The sequence below is a fragment of the Drosophila tropicalis genome, unplaced genomic scaffold (genome assembly GCF_018151085.1).
Source record: "Drosophila tropicalis isolate 14030-0801.00 unplaced genomic scaffold, ASM1815108v1 contig_937, whole genome shotgun sequence".
NCBI lineage: Eukaryota > Metazoa > Arthropoda > Insecta > Diptera > Drosophilidae > Drosophila > Drosophila tropicalis.
This window is the reverse complement of record NW_027173437.1, coordinates 20,910-35,157: the sequence shown is the minus strand read 5'-3', so window position 1 is coordinate 35,157 and position 14,248 is coordinate 20,910.

The following is a 14,248-nucleotide window of genomic DNA, read 5'->3' as shown; positions in this document are numbered from 1 at the left end:
TTGATTCGGACATCCCAGCGTCGAGAATACATCGCGGATGTACGGGCCCTTGGTGAAGGGCGACAACTTCCATCTTCCAGCGCGCTACTCAATTTGAACCCATTTCTCGACCAGCATGGGATGCTCCGCTCCTGCGGAAGACTCAGGGACGCTGAGTCCCTCCGGTATGATGAACCCTATTCTCCTCCCCCTATTATACCCATTTAACGAGCCTGCTCGTCGAATTCGCCCACCGCATCACGTTGCATGGCGGCAATCAACTGATGGTGCGGTATCTGCGCACCAAATTCTGGATCCCACGGATCAAGAACCTGGTGAAGTCCCACGTCAAGTGGTGTAAAGTCTGCATCGTTCATCGTACAGACTCAAATGATGGGTGATCTCGCTCGAGAGCGCATCACGTTCTCCAGGCACTTCACCCACACGGGCATTGACTTCGCAGGGCCTTTCGAGATCAAGAATTACACCGGGCGTGCGTGTCTCATTGAAAAGGGTTATGTCTGCGACTTCATGTGTTTCAGCACGAAGGCAATTCATCTCCAGGCTACCTTCGACCTCACCACTGAACGATTTCTCACAACCTTCTCTCCGTTTGTCGCGCGGAGACAATGCCCACAGCGCATTTACTCCGACAATGGCAAAACCTTCGTAGGGGCCTCAAAGGCGCTCGAAAAGATTTCCTGAACGCCACCAAGCTGAATAAACTGAAGGCATTTCCCCAGCATATTTTATCCTGGCAGTTCATTCCGCCGAGCGCCCCCCATATGGGAGGACTGTGGGAAGCAGGGGTCAAAAGTTTTAAGACCCTATTTTGCAAGTCCTCTTTACTGTCAAGTACACGTTCGAGGAACTTTCCGCTCTCCTGTATAGGATCGAGGCGTGCCTAAACTCTAGGCCAAATTCTCCCATGAGCGAGGATCCAGAGGATCTGCTGGCATTTAGCCTGGGGCTGACGGTTTGGTTCGAGTTGCTACAATATGTTTGTAATGTTATTACTATGTTATTCTAGAACATGCTACATCCTCCCTCTTTAAAAAAAATAACGTAATTATATGGAGTTATTTTCTAATTTTTATTATATGGAAATTTATTCATGTATTATTTAAAAAAAAAATTTTTTTTTTTCTTTCATTTTGAACGTTTTATTGTTTTTTAATGATATATGTGGTAAAAGTATTTTTGTATAAAGTAGTGTCATTAAAGGTAGATAATTTATTTTTGTTTTATTATTATTTTTTTTTTTTTGTATATTTTTTATTATAAATTCTATATTTTTTTTTATATTTATATTATATATTTTTACCCTATCTTTATGCACTAATTGTTTCTTATTCTTTTTATCTTTAGTTAAAATGTTATCCCTATCCTTTATTTCTTCTATAATGTATGGGCCTAAATACTTAGGTTCTAACTTAGGTCCTGACCCGTATCATTACGGAATAAAATCTTATCTCCCATTTCTAATTCGATATTTTTTACTTTTTGTATCATATATCTCCTTATTCTTTGCTTTATACTATTCTATACTACTATTATTCTGGCTCTTTTATAAGCCTGTTCTAATCTAAATTTTGATTCCTTAGCATAATCATCTATGTTATATAGTGGATTTATCTTATCAACACTATTAAAATGTTTGGGTAAATTGAAAAGTTTTACGAAATACCAACTCATATGGACAATAATCTTGTGCCATAGAGGGTGTTGTATTAAAACAATATGCGAAGTATCGTATCCATACATCCCAGTCAGTTTTGTCAACTGAAATGTATGATCGTAAAAATTGTTTTTTAATGATATATGTGGTAAAAGTATTTTTGTATAAAGTAGTGTCATTAAAGGTAGATAATTTATTTGTTTTGTTTTATTATTATTTTTTTTTTTTTTGTATATTTTTTTATTATAAATTCTATATTTTTTTTTTATATTTATATTATATATTTTTACCCTATCTTTATGCACTAATTGTTTCTTATTCTTTTTATCTTTAGTTAAAATGTTATCCCTATCCTTTATTTCTTCTATAATGTATGGGCCTAAATACTTAGGTTCTAACTTAGGTCCTGACCCGTATCATTACGGAATAAAATCTTATCTCCCATTTCTAATTCGATATTTTTTACTTTTGTATCATATATCTCCTTATTCTTTGCTTTATACTATTCTATACTACTATTATTCTGGCTCTTTTATAAGCCTGTTCTAATCTAAATTTTGATTCCTTAGCATAATCATCTATGTTATATAGTGGATTTATCTTATCAACACTATTAAAATGTTTGGGTAAATTGAAAAGTTTTACGAAATACCAACTCATATGGACAATAATCTTGTGCCATAGAGGGTGTTGTATTAAAACAATATGCGAAGTATCGTATCCATACATCCCAGTCAGTTTTGTCAACTGAAATGTATGATCGTAAAAATTCATTTAGTGTTCGGGGGCTTCTCTCCACACCGCCTACAGTCTGGTGATGATGTACAGTTTAAGTTATTTTTTTAATTTGCAAGTTTTTGCATAAATCTTAAATTATGCCAAATGCCACAACTGAAAAGTTATAATTAATGGAGTTTTTTCGTGCTTTGTTATTTTTGCTTAGATATATCTCGTGTCAAATTCCTCCAATAGTAATGCCTTTTTATTTTGGCCATAGTTCTTAATATTCCAGTGTGACCTCCTTTTATAGGGTCATCCTGGAACGTAAACAGTATTGCTTCTTTTTCTTTATCATTATTTGATAATAGGGTCACCGGTTCGAGTAGCACTACTCTTAAGAATTGTAAAATTTTATGGCCCATATTTTTGAAAGATTCTATTGAAATAGTTTCAAAGATCTTTTCGCTCGGTGCCACTTTGAATTGACTGATATTGAGTATACCGGCTTTTTTTCGAGCCTTTGAAAAAATTGACCTAAGTCGAGAATTCCATTGGTATACATATGCAAATGGCAATTCTTGCTATAACTTTCTTCATATGTTTGAATGTGCTTAAAGAATCAGTTATTCGCAAGGTCACTACTTTTTGTACTCCGTCATTTACAATGACGTCATATACATTGGGCTTAGAAGCGTTAAGAGATTGCTTTTGCAACTCCTTTATATTATTTTCTTTTCCTGCGCATTAATTTGACTGTTTACTCTGATTTCTGGTAGTGACTCTCAGAATTTTGTTGCTGGTTTTTATATTTTGTAAGTCCTGTATTGTTATCCTCGATAGCGCGTAGGCTACGACATTATCTTTTCCCTTTAGATATTCTACCGTAAAATTATATTCCTCGAGTTCAAGTCGTATTCTGGTTAGCTTGGAACTTGGATTTGTCATTGAAAACAAATAAGTTAACGCTCTGTGATCTGTTTTGACAGTGAAATGTCTACCATAAATGTATGGTCTGAAGTATGTGCTTGCCCAGTGAATTGCAGCTAACTCTTGTGCAGTTATACTCTTATTACTTTACCTTTTGTGAAAGCTCCAGACGCGTACGCTACTGAAAGCTGTAGTCCATTTTTATTTTGTGTGAGAGCTGCTCCCCATGCATATTTACGTGCGTCTGTGATTATGCAAAATTCTTTGCTAAAATCTGGATACTGTAACAGAGTTGGGTTCATTAATGCTGATTTTAAATGCTCAAACGCATTTTGACAATCACTTGTCCATTCGAATTTAACATTTTTCTTACATAATCTTGTTATGGGACGAGAATATTCAGCGAAGTTTTGTCTAAATCTTCGATAATAGTTGCAAAATGCAATGAATCTTCTAACGCTGTCCATATCATGTGGGACTGGATAATTTTGAATGACATCATACATTGTGTCATCCTTTATCTGTGCATTTATGCTCCAAAAAGGTGACTTCATGCATAAAGAATGAACAGTTTTCAGGATGTAACTTTAGGTTGTGTTGCCTACACTTCTCAAAAACATCTGTTAGATTATTGAGCATATGTTTTTCGGAACAACCTATGACTATTAAGTCATCCATGTAAAAGAATGCTTGCGAAGGTTCAAGGCCAGTAAATGATATAGTCATCATTCTCTGCAACGAATTTGGCGCTATTTTTAAACCGAGTGGTAATCGCGTGAAGCGATATGAGCCATTACATGTGGAAAAAAATGTTATGTCTCGTGACCCCTCTTCGAGTTCTATTTGATGAAAACCTGACATTAGGTCGAGGCATGAAAAATACTTTGCTCTATTTGTCTTCAATTCTAGGTGATGGAAATTTATCGGACAAGAATTTTTGATTAATTTGACGATAGTCAATTACTAATCGCCATTTTTTATTTTCTGAACTTGGTAACGATTTTTTCGGTACTAATAAAAGTGGGCTATTGTAAGGAGATACAGAGGGCTCGACTATTTCGTCTGTTATAAGCTTTTGGACTTGTCTTTGTATTTCGTCTTTCTGACTATGAGGATTTCTATAATTTTTAATGTAAATTAGTTCATTATCCACCAGTGTTAATTTTTGCTTATAAAAATTATTTGTTGTTATTGATTCGGTTTCTAGTCCGAACACATCACTATATTTCTTGCACAACTTCGTAAGTTGGCTGTGAAACTGTGGGGGAAATTTTTTGATAACGTAGTTAGTACTGCGTTTTCACGCTGTTCTTTATTTGCTTCGATTATTTCGTAGCAGGAAAGTGGTTCATACTTCAAAATTGATATGTTTTCTATTTGATCTGTATTTGTAGTATTTAGCAATCGTATGACTGCATTTTGGAGGTTAGTTATGGTATTTGCTAAGTAAATACCATGTTGAATTTCTTGATTTGGAATCAATACACTGTCTTCTTGTGAACTTATTTCAATTTTTCGGAAAACTTGGGATCTTGCTGGTAATTATTAATAATAATTTAATTAATAATTATTATCTTATTAGAACTGTACGATATTGGTACATGATGAATCATAAATCAGCAAAGTTAATGTACCAATACAGTTCTAATAATAATTCAATAGTTTTACCAGCAAGATTCCAAGTTCGCTTAATCATAAATTAACTTTTATTTCACTCCATGTGATGGTTCCGGTTCACCAATAAGCAATTAAATTAACTCAACATACATTCTCGTTTTTCACCAGACCCTTGAGATTGCATCAGCCAAAAAAAGGTGTGACCATGCAACTTAGAGTTCAGAATAATAAACCAGAGGGCCGGGGCTAACTTTGACCGCGTCAAAGTTTGTATACCCTTGCAACTTTTTTGGTAACTCTTTCCTTACCTATTAGCCATCAATGTGGAAGAACATTTTATCTAAAAAGGCTTATGCTTGCGAATAATGGCCTACAATCATAGGAAATAACGAAGAAATTGATCAAAGTCACTGTTTTCCACCGATCGTTCCTATGAGAGCTATATGATATAGTCACCCGATCTTGATCAAACTTGGCACAGTCATTAACAGATATACTAAACTAACAAATGTTTAATTTGAAAGCAATCGCGGTAAAAGTAACGAAGTTATTTACAAAAGTCACTGTTTTCAACCTATCGTTCCTATGGGAGCTATATGATATAGTCATCTGATCTTGATCAAATTTGGCACAGTCGTTTATAAGCGTAATAAACTCTCTAATATTAAGTTTCACGATAATAACATAAAAAATAACGAAGTTATTGAGAAAAGTCACTGCTCGTGACTTTGGGGTTTGTATGGGAGCTATATGATATAGTGGTCCGATCCGGCTGAATCCGAGATATACAACGCCTGCAGTATATACAAGTGTGCAAAATTTCAGCTCTGTAGCTCTTACGGTCCAGGAGGAGTTTGCGTTGATCCAGACGGACGGACGGACGGACGGACGGACGGACGGACGGACGGACGGACGGACATGACTAGTTGAACTCGTCTCGTCGTGCTGATCAAGAATATATATACTTTGTATGGTCGGAGATGCTTCGTTCTATGCGTTGCACACTTCTGACCAAAATTAATATACCCTTTTTGCAAGGGTATAAAAAAGATCGTTTACATTCAAACTTAAATTTAAGTTTAATAACTCAGCAACCGTTCCTCAACATACCGCCGGGCCCTGAAACAATGTTTCTAAAGCTGTCAGGGGAGCCACCTAGGTTATGGGACGGGTCATCTCTTCTGTAGCTGTCCTTAACCTAAGGGCTCGTACTAGACCGTCTGGGCCAGGGATCGTCTCGATAATGCGAGCCAGGATCCATGAAGCCGGAGGAGTATGAGAATTCTTTACTAATACGAGGTCATCAGGCTTCAAGTTTGCCGATTTCATTAACCATTTTGGCCTCTGCTGCAACGACGTATGGTACTCAAGATGCCACCTTTTCCAAAAGCCTTGCAACATGGCCTGAGATTGCTGCCAGTAATCCAATCGGTTTGCCGGCACTTGGTCCAAATCTCCATCTGGCACTGTGGTGTAAGGACGACCGATCAGCATGTGAGCGGGCGAAAGATATCCAACGTCTGTATCGGAAGTGGCACAAAGAGGCCGTGAGTTGATCACAGCTTCCACCCTTGTTAACAACGTATGCATTTGTTCGAATGTAAGAACGGCGTGGCCGATTACTCGGTGTAAATGAAGCTTCACAGAGCGCACAGCCGATTCCCATTTGCCTCCCCAGTCAGGCGCATGTGGCGGAACGACTGACGGCTTCGATCGATAACGCCTCTGTTATCCTGTTATTGTGCAGCTGGGATTGAACTAATTGTTCCATTTCGTTAAGAGTTCTTTTGGCGCCCTCGAAATTTCGTTCATTGTCGCTGAACATCGTCACACATTTGCCTTGCCGTGAAATAAAACGTCAAAGAGCAGCCAAACAGGTATCAGTGCTAAGGTCTGTTGCCAGCTCCAAGTGTAAAGCTAAGGTTGCCATGCATACGAAGAGACATATGTTTCTTTTCTTTTCGAGCGTTCCTTCCATTATGTGTCTTCATCATGATTGGGCCAGCATAATCACAGCCTGTATTTTCGAAAGGAAATGCTTGCCGAACTCTCACTGCCGGTAGTGCGGCCATTAGTTGGTTACTGGTATGAGCTCTCTGTCTGAAGCACTTTAGACAGTTGTGAGTAAAGTTACTCAAAGTTTACGAATCAAATTTCTGGCTCCCATTATCCAGAAACTTTGACGAACGATGACAAAGAGGGCTGAAACTCCTGGGTGTAGATTATGTTGATGCTCGTGTTCCAAAATCAGGTCATTATCCAGAAACTTTGACGAACGATGACAAAGAGGGCTGAAACTCCTGGGTGTAGATTATGTTGATGCTCGTGTGCGATGATTCCTCGGCAAGATGAGCGGATGCTTGGCTGAATATGATAACTCTGAATTATTGAGGCGACTCCTACACGTAGAAGCCCAATGTCATCTAATATCGGCGTCAGGGTTCGTCTTGAGCTTGCTGCAAACATAGGGTCCTGGCCGCCTTGTACTCATCATAGGTTACCGCGAAAGTGTCTGACCTTTCTTGGGGGTTTTTCATGTGTCGGATGAATCGTAAAATGTATGCCACAATGCGCACAAGTCTCGGCCAGGGAGAAACATGACCAATGAGTTCTTCGAGGGGAGATGACTCGTTCATGGTTTCCGCGAGAGTAACTAATACTGTAGCCTTCAACTCTTTTCGGTACTTGTCATCTGAAATTACGTTAGAGATTTGTCTATCATCTTGGTTACCTAAATTAAGATGTGTCTCAGCCAGCCAGTCGGGACCCTTCCACCAGAGAGTAAACGGGAGTAAGTCCTCAGCCAGCATTCCACTAGAAGCGCAGTCTGCGGGGTTCTGCTTGGTATTAACATGGCGCTACGAGTCCCTTGGTATTACTTCCAATAGGATTGCCAATAAACGTCTTCAAACTAGCTGGCAAATGGTTCAGCCATGCCAACACAATTGTCGAATCACACCCAGCATATACGGTGATTTCTAGATCCTTCCAAGCCACATGATTCCAAACGAGGGAGCGAATGCTGCTTAAGTGGAGCGACCCGTGTTTTCGCCGCGATCAGTGAAATCTCTATGCTGCCATCCTGGTTCTCGATCCGAGAGTATACGACTACTGCGTATGCTTTTATTGAGGCGTCTGAGAAGGCGTTGAACTCTATTCGTTTGCCGATATACCCAATATGACGCCGTATCTTCAACTGCCTTATGTTGTTAATGTCTTCGCGATACTTACGCCATCGGTCTGCCAGTGTCCACATAGAAATTTTCCAATAGAATCTTTGCAGCTGTTGGATATTTATGCTTTAGATCGATGGCAAGTTGTTCTAACACACGTACGGCTAAAAACATGGACAGGCTGTTCCATAGGTTACCGTACAAAGCTGGTAATGTTGCAGCTCTTCAGTTGGGTTTTCTCTATTTACAATTCGTTAATAATTTCGGTGATTTTCAGAAATCCATATTTGCCTAAATATTTTAATGATGTCTGCGCAAAAAAACACACATCCATTAGGTTACTCTGAATACTTGGGCCCACTAGTAACTCATCGTTTAGTGATCTGCCACTCTTATCTTTATAAGATTGTAGTATACTTTTAGGGATAAGATTAGGCCACATACTTCTAGGGATAGATTATAAGTAATTAGAACTTAAGCATAATGTCTAGCTTTAAGTACCGTTAAGGACACTAGCCATAAGACCAATGTAAACGTTCTCCTATAAATACCGGGCTTGCGGCCCCAATAAATCACTTCAAGTCAAACCTTGCCTTCGCCTATTTCATGGCGATCCTGTCTACTATCGGCAACAAATAAAATAAAGGCAAAATAAAATAAATCCTTGCCATACAAAAAAGGCAAAAGTGAAAAAAAGGGGAAGCAGGCTGAAGTATCAATGCCAAAGGATAAAGAAGCGCTACAAAAGGCGTTGGAGGACTGCCCGCTGGACGGACCACGGCCGCTGACTATCGAGGAATACCGAGCCAGGCAACCTGCAGCACGAGCGGAGCTGGCAAGAAGGAGGCGAGAGGAGGACGCGCCGAGGCGGCCACCTGGTCCGCTTTAGGAAGCAACGTGCGGCTCTACTGGCGCAAATCAACAGCGACCCGCCACCACCCTGGGCAGAAGCGTGCAAACTCTGGAGCAGGATAGATGAGTTGGAGAAAACGCACGAGAGAAATCAGCAGGCAAGGCGGCAACAACAGCAGAGTTTTATTAATCAATTTAATAAAAAAGAGTGCGCTCATAATAGCACCTTTGTGGTAAGAGGCGATTTTTGCGCTGCCACTATAAATTAATGTAAATACACAAAAACAAAAAACAAAAAAAAAAAACAAAAAATGAAATAAAATGGAAAAATATTAATATATTTTGTTTATAAATTTCTTTATTTGAATAAGTCTATCATTGCCAAAATACCCCAGAAACAAAAAGAAAAAAGAAAAAAAAAAAAAAAAAAAAAATTAATCACATATTTTTAAATATACACTAAAATGAAAACTACACAAAAACGAAAAAAAAACCAGAGGGCCGGGGCTAACTTTGACCGCGTCAGAGTTGGTATACCCTTGCAACTTTTTTGGTAACTCTTTCCTTACCTATTAGCCATCAATGTGGAAGAACATTTTATCTAAAAAGGCTTATGTTTGCGAAGAATGGCCTACAAGCATAGGAAATAACGAAGAAATTGATCAAAGTCACTGTTTTCCACCGATCGTTCCTATGGGAGCTATATGATATAATCACCCGATCTTGATCATTAACAGATATATTTAATTAAGAAATGTTTAATTTGAAAACAATCACGTTAAAAGTAACGAAGTTATTTACAAAAGTCACTGTTTTCGCCCGATCGTTCCTATGGGAGCTACATGATATAGTCACCCGATCTTGATCAAACTTGGCACAGTCATTAACAGATATACTAAACTAACAAATGTTTAATTTGAAAGCAATCGCGGTAAAAGTAACGATTAAATTTGGCACAGTCGTTTATAAGCGTAATAAACTCTCTAATATTAAGTTTCACGATAATAGTATAAAAAATAACGAAGTTATTGAGAAAAGTCACTGTTCGTGACTTTGGGGTTTGTATGGGAGCTATATGATATAGTGGTCCGATCCGGCTGAATCCGAGATATACAACGCCTGCAGTATATACAAGCCTATGTGCAAAATTTCAGCTGTAGCTCTGTAGCTCTTACGGTCTAGGAGGAGTTTGCGTTGATCCAGACGGACGGACGGACGGACGGACGGACGGACGGACGGACGGACATGGCTAGTTGAACTCGTCTCGTCGTGCTGATCAAGAATATATATACTTTGTATGGTCGGAGATGCTTCGTTCTAAGCGTTGCACACTTCTGACCAAAATTAATATACCCTTTTTGCAAGGGTATAACAAATATATACATAGATAATTAAATAATAAATTACAAACAGCCTAATATACCCCAACATACCCTAAAGAAGAGCACATGTCAAACATGTGCAGTCAAAAGATGCACAAACAACAAAAGCACACTTGAAAAGCTTGCCGCGATCAAAGCAAACTTTTGGAAAAAAAAAAAAAATCTCAAGTAAAATTCACAAAGCTTGCAAGCACACTTAAAGCTTTCTGATCGTAGCAAGCTCAACAAGATCAAAACTGCCCAATAACGAAGTCTAAATACCCTATAAGAAAAATTACAACATTTTTTTTTGGAAATAATTAAATATTAGAAAATAGAATTATAAACAATTTGAAAAAAAACAATAACAAAAAAAATAGGAGAATCAGAAAATGAAATAATTAAGAGAACAAAATTATTTTAATTAAAAAAAAAAAAAAAAAAAATAAATAAGATAAAATCAAAAGTAACATAATTTCAATGGACCAGAACATAGAAATATTGAAAGAAAAAATTCAGAAAGCATACAAGTGCCTAAATAAAACAATTTATATACACCCTCAAACCATAAACAAGCACCTTGAAACTATCTTCGACAGTTATAATAGAATAAAGAGTAGCAGTACAGATATATGCAATGAATCTAGCAGTAAAAGCTTTACTGAGCTAATATACAGTTTAAATAAACAACTAATAAGTATAGCAACAAAACATAATATAAAATTCACAATACCGGTAGATTCGAATCTAGAAGCAACTTTTGAACTTCTAGTAGCAAAAGACACAGAAGAACCAGGTTTAAAAGATAACCCAGAAAACATTCAAGATAATACAAAACCAAAGATGGTGCAAACAAAGATTGAATTTCTTAATACAGCTTCTAAGCTGATTCAAGAGTATGATGGTGGAGTAGAAACAATTCAAAGTTTCATAGATTCACTGGAATTAATCAACGAAATAAAAGCAGAACATGAAGAAACAGCTATTAAAGTCATAAAAACAAAACTAAAAGGGGACGTTAGACTACTAGTTACTAATGAAAACACTATAAATGGTATAATCCAAACATTAAAGAAAGAAATTAAGGGTGAAACAGTTCAGGTAGCAGAGGCAAGATTAATGAATTTAAAACAAAATGGCTACAACGCAAATTCATTTATGTCAGAAATAGAAAATCTTACTAAATCATTGAAACACGCATTCATAACAGACAACGTAAACCCTGAAACAGCAAAGAAATATGCCACTCAAACAGCAGTGAAATCAATCATAAAGAACTGCGATAACGAAAAGGTCAGAACAATAATAGAAGCAGGCAATTTTACTGAAATGAATGATGTTATAGCTAAATTTGTAAATACATCTACAAATATAGAACAAGATCACAGCGTGTTTTATACTAAAAGAAACAATTACACAAATAGGAACTCGTACAATAATAATAGAAATTATAATAATAATTACCAAAATAGAAACCCAAATGATAATACTAACTATAACAATACTAGGAATTACAATAACTATAGTAATAATTATAATCGAAGAAATTATAACAATAGATATACCAAAACTAATTATCTTCCTAAAACACAACAAAATAATAATGTTAGATTTACAAATGTAGAAGAAAATTCTGAAAACTCCGAAAGTACTCTGGTGTAAAAAATCGAACAAATAAAATATATAATTTAAATTGCAGCCTTAATAGCTACATAACTTTAAACTTTGACGATGTAGGGACAATAAAATTACTATTAGACACAGGAGCTGATGTATCACTAATAAAACAAGAAATATTAAGAAAAGACAATACAGTTAACATACAAAAACGGACAAAACTTAGTGGAATAGGCAAAGACGTCCTATTTACAATAGGCGAAACCAAACTAAAGGTCAGCAACCTCTCAACGGTACACACCTTCCAAGTAATAGAAAATGATTTCCCCATCCCATGTGACGGAATCTTGGGACTTGACTTTATAAAAAAATTCAATTGCACACTCAATTATTCCACCAACAAATTGATAATAGATCCATATAAATCAAGATATAAAATTATAATCAATATAGGGATCAGTCAAAACACACAGAATTTGATGATGTATTCGCAATAGAATCTGAACAAATATCGTCCAACAATTTCTATAAACAAAAATTAAGACTCAAAGACACAACACCAGTCTACACCAAAAACTACAGGATAGCACACAGTCAAAAAAACGAAATCGATAAACAAGTGGACAAATTGATCAATGATGATATTATTGAACCATCAATGTCTCAGTTCAATAGTCCGATTTTATTGGTTTCTAAAAAGTCGCTACCTGGCAGCAAGGAAAAACGGTGGAGATTGATAGTTGATTATAGAAAAATTAACAAACAACTAGTAGCGGATACATTCCCACTACCCAGAATGGACGATATCCTTGATCAGCTAGGACGCGCTAAATACTTCTCTTGTTTAGACTTAATGTCAGGATTTCATCAAGTAGAATTAGAAGAAAAATCTCGGGACATAACATCATTTTCCACAGATAAGGGCTCATTCAGATTCAAGCGATTACCATACGGATTAAAAATTGCACCAAACTCGTTTCAAAGAATGATGTCCCTTGCATTCACGGGTCTATCACCATCCCAAACATTCCTTTATATGGATGATCTAATTGTAATTGGTTGCTCTGAAAGTCACATGATCAGAAACTTAAGGATGTTTTTGAAACTTGCCGAAAATATAACCTAAAAATTGCACCCAGACAAATGCTCTTTCTTCAGACATGAAGTTACTTTTCTAGGACACAAATGCACAAATAAAGGAATTTTACCAGACGAAAGCAAGTTCAAAACGATTCAAGATTACCCGACTCCCAAAAATGGCGACGAAGCCAAAAGATTTGTAGCATTCTGTAATTACTACCGTAGATTCATTCCAAACTTTGCATACCATGCACAATTTATCAATAGATTATCTAGGAAAAATGTAGAATTTATCTGGAATGCAAACTGTCAAGCAGCTTTTGAATACTTAAAAAACAAATTATTAAGCCCACATATACTTCAATATCCAGATTTCAATAAAAAATTCTGTATCACAACTGATGCAAGCAAGATCGCATGTGGAGCCGTCCTCAGCCAAGAATTTGATGGACTCCAATTACCCATATCATACGCATCTAAGGCATTTACAAAAGGCGAAAGCAATAAGTCAACAATAGAGCAAGAATTAACAGCAATACATTGGGCAATTCAATATTTCAAACCATACATATACGGGAAAAATTTCCTAATCAGAACTGACCATCAGCCATTAACATACCTATTTTCTCTAAAAAACCCATCGTCAAAGCTTACTAGAATAAGACTAGATTTAGAAGAGTTCGATTTTACTATAGAATACATCAGGGGACAAGAAAATTTCGCAGCGGATGCTCTCTCCAGAATTGAATTTGAAAATATAAAAAACATAGAAAGTAATAAAATACTTAAAGTAGCAACAAGATCAGAAACAAAAAAATTAATACATAAGGAAAACAAAATTAACAATAGCAGAATAGAAACACCAAGAATATATGAAATAATAAATCTTAGCGAAGCCAAAAAATACGCGCAAATTAAATTCAAAAAATGCAAATGCTTTATTACCAAAAATAAAGAAAAATTACTCTCCTTCAACATAGGCGATTTGATCATTAGTGGAAGAATAGATCTAGATCGATTCCTTCCAAGGCTTGAAAAAGAAGCCGGTGCTCAAAAAAATCTATAAACTGAAGATAGACATGTCAGAAAAACTATTTAGGTCACTTACACCTAATGAACTAAAACAAAAAGGAAAAGACACATTAATACATTTAGAAATAGCAGTTCTACCCCAAGTAAAAGTAATAACAAATAAAGAAGAAATAAGAAATACATTAAATAAATATCATAATGACCCAATAGAG